Genomic DNA, 3,435 nt, shown 5'->3' with positions numbered 1-3,435 from the left:
TAGCAGAGCCGCCCAAAAGAGATGGACATGGGCCGGTATCATGTAAGGATTCCTTTCCTCCGTTCTATTCCTTTCGTATCATCCATCGTTCTTGGCCGGCTGAAACCGGTGTTAATGTGGGCGGAGCGTCATTCGGACCACTGACGAAACGAGAAAAGGAATGGCTTTTGAATAGAATTATTACATTATCCTGGACATTATCTCAAGAGCACTGCGTGATACAATGCGTATTTCTATCCAAAACCCGCAACTAACGCCTGACTCGTGCAAATGTCAAAAGCAGCGGTGATATAGCCCACGTCAACGGCTTCATTGGTCTTTTTGTTCAGGTGAGAATTAAAGTTGAGTTCCGGGGTTCTGGGGTAGCCCGGACAAATGAGCAAGCAATCTATATATAGAGCAAAAATATAGAAAAAAAATAGAGAGAAATAAAAAGAACAACAAAATATGTACACAGAACCACAAACGACAGATGTAACTTGTACAGCGCGCAACCTGTTGTAGTACATATCTTATCTTCCACCTTTGTCCACATTTTCGCTTTTTTTTTTTGCTATTTTATCCGCGAGCGTTGTTCTTTTCTAACTACCCCAATCTGTGAACTACGCTCCCTCTGGTTGCCTAGTCGTCGCGTGCGCAGGGATCCCTTTATGTGAAATATTTATTTTGACAGCCTGCTACTATAAATCAGAGCCACAAAATTGACTCAACGTATTCTCGGTGTTTGCAAGGTGTATACCCCCATACAAGAACCCGTTTAAACTCTCATATGCGCAAAACAGAGGCATATTTTGTCATAAAGGAGTCAGACGTCCGGAATATACGAAGTTGCGTGCATACATGCAACGTTTTGAAGCAACTTTTAAAGCTAATGGCTTTCTTTTTTTTTTTGGCTCTTCCACCGACTTTGCGGTTTGTATGTTTCTGTCCGTTGGTGGTGACATGGTGTTTGACACATGTACACACAGAGACACACGCATGAACCGGGTTTTTTATGTTATTGTTAACAGAACTGTTGACATGTATATAGCACGTAGCGTGACACATAGCACGATTGTACGGCTTGAGCTGGATTACCCTCCAAGGCAGACATTATTTGCACAAAAAATTAAAGCGAATATCTGAACATTTATCAAGTTTTGTTAAATGATTTTTGCCATACTTTGAAACCACATATGGCAATTTACGAATTGTAGCCGGCGACTTTTTGAAGTCATATCCACTCGTAACTAATCCTGAGGATGACATCAGTTTCGAGACGTTTCCAAAGTTTGCGACGAAATGCGTTGGTGTTTCGGTAACTTTTGAGCTTCAAGGCATAAAAAGGCGTTTCGTAAAAATAGATAAATAAAATTAAATTATGGGGTTTTCCGTGCCAAAACAACTTTCTGATTATGAGGCACGCCGTAGTGGAGGACTTCAGACCACCTGGGGTTCTTTAACGTGCACCTAAAGCTAAGTACAAGGGTGTTTTCCCATTTCGCCCCCATCGAAATGCGGCCGCCGTGGCTGGGATTCGATCCCGAGTCCTCGTGCTTAGCAGCACTACATTTTGTCAGAATAAGAGCAAGTGGAACAACAGTGCATTTTTACGGCAAGTTTCCCTGCTCTTAACTCAAACTGGTAATAGTTTCAAAATTCATTTGGAGTGAAAGTGCCTTGTGAAATGACTGGCTTAAATTCGTGTATTGCAATGTGTGCTAAAGTAATTAGTTGAAAAGATAATCGGTGAAATTTCGTTAGTTAGACAATTATGTGCACTGATTTCCACTGCAAGTAGTGTATAACTTCCCAAGTACTCCAGCTAAATGAATAGACTTGTGTTAAATACCAGAGGTGATTTCTAAAAATTCTCTTTATGTTGATATGCCAGCGCTGAAGATCACGGCCTTCCGTCCCCGGCGCGGCACGCGACTACGACAACGTAGTCCCTTAGGACCAAATAAAGTTTCTTGTCTGTTTGTATGTTGAAATATGGCGCCCGGGTTATATTAAGGACATTACATTCCCGATGGTTGGTTTCGAACTCCGGAACCCTAGCGCAGAAGCTCGATGCTCTAACCATTAGGCCACGGACGCATGCCTACAAATACGGAATAAGACACCTTTACGCATTTTTTTCGTGTGCAATCCAGCGATTTGAGATGCCTGACGTGTTAGGCGTCTCGAATAGCAACAATTTACTTATAAGAAAAATTAAAGAGACTCAACTCCGGTTAACGTCTAAGAAGTAGTCCGAAGGTGTCACTTAGGTGTTTGTTGTTGTTATGATACCCAGTGACCCAACTGGCCGTCAAAGAGTTTCGTTGAAAAGCGACGCACGCCCAGTGGGCCAGTGACACATCGGCCCGCATTGTTAGACTGCACTTTCTTTGAGATTGGCCCACGAAAACGTCCACACAGCGTTGAGATAGTCGTGACATATGGGTTGAAATCGTCAAGAATGCTTCGCATTAAAATTGAGTGCGTCCACATTCTCGCTGACGACGAAGATGGAAGTTACGGAACGCGTTTGAGGCCGCATAATTCTCCGCGTGATCTCATCGTGCAGTGGTGTGCTTCTACGAGGTCAGTCACGTTGGATCTTGCGATTCAGCGCGTTATAATTCCGAATAAATAGTTCCGATTTCACTGCGAGGTCCACCGGGGTGGCTGAGGTACGCTTTCGCCACTAATGTCTGCAGCGCGTCACTAGTAATGCGCAAGCTATCGTTTACGAAGATGTCAAGCCAATGTTGGTTCCGTCGGGATTTTCTCGCTATTCGGTAAAAAGCCACCAGCGAATAGCGCTGCTCAGAACGTTCAGGTTACGCAGAGTTTCCTTGCAATAATTACTAGAGAAAGCTCTGGCGCTGCGATTGTTACAGGTTCTGTGTTCGAATCATGCCATCGGACAAAATCAATAACGTCTTTTTTAATTATTCATTGCACATTACTTTGTTGAAAATGACCTGTTTACAATATCGCGAATCCCTTTGAAGCCAGAAGGAGGAAGGTTAGGTAAATCCGTGTAATAACCATCGTTGCCATCCACGCTGAACCAGTCATTGTAAATCTACAATGTACACAAAGGAAAGTTTATTTGGAAATTACAACGTAAACCCACAACTACGACTTGGTATCTCTTTTACATCACAGAGGAGTACTTATGCCAGCAAGGGCAACCGTGTATCACGCCGTGAAGCTATTAATACCGAGTTACTTTACAGCATCGTCTATTCTGCTGCGTTCTACATACAACCTATTAAACACAGCCGCACCAACCGCTCCAGGAAAAATTGCGAGTTTCTGACAAATACTTCTTTAAGATCTGATAATCAAGAATCCGAGGAGACTCCTTCTAAACATGTCCGCAAGTAACAAAAGGCTTTTAGTTCAATACGTCTCCAGCATATTTTAAAAATAGCGACGGGGCGATATTATAGGTCATGTTAT

The sequence above is a fragment of the Dermacentor variabilis genome, chromosome 9 (assembly GCF_050947875.1).
Source record: "Dermacentor variabilis isolate Ectoservices chromosome 9, ASM5094787v1, whole genome shotgun sequence".
NCBI lineage: Eukaryota > Metazoa > Arthropoda > Arachnida > Ixodida > Ixodidae > Dermacentor > Dermacentor variabilis.
This window is presented reverse-complemented; position numbering follows the sequence as displayed.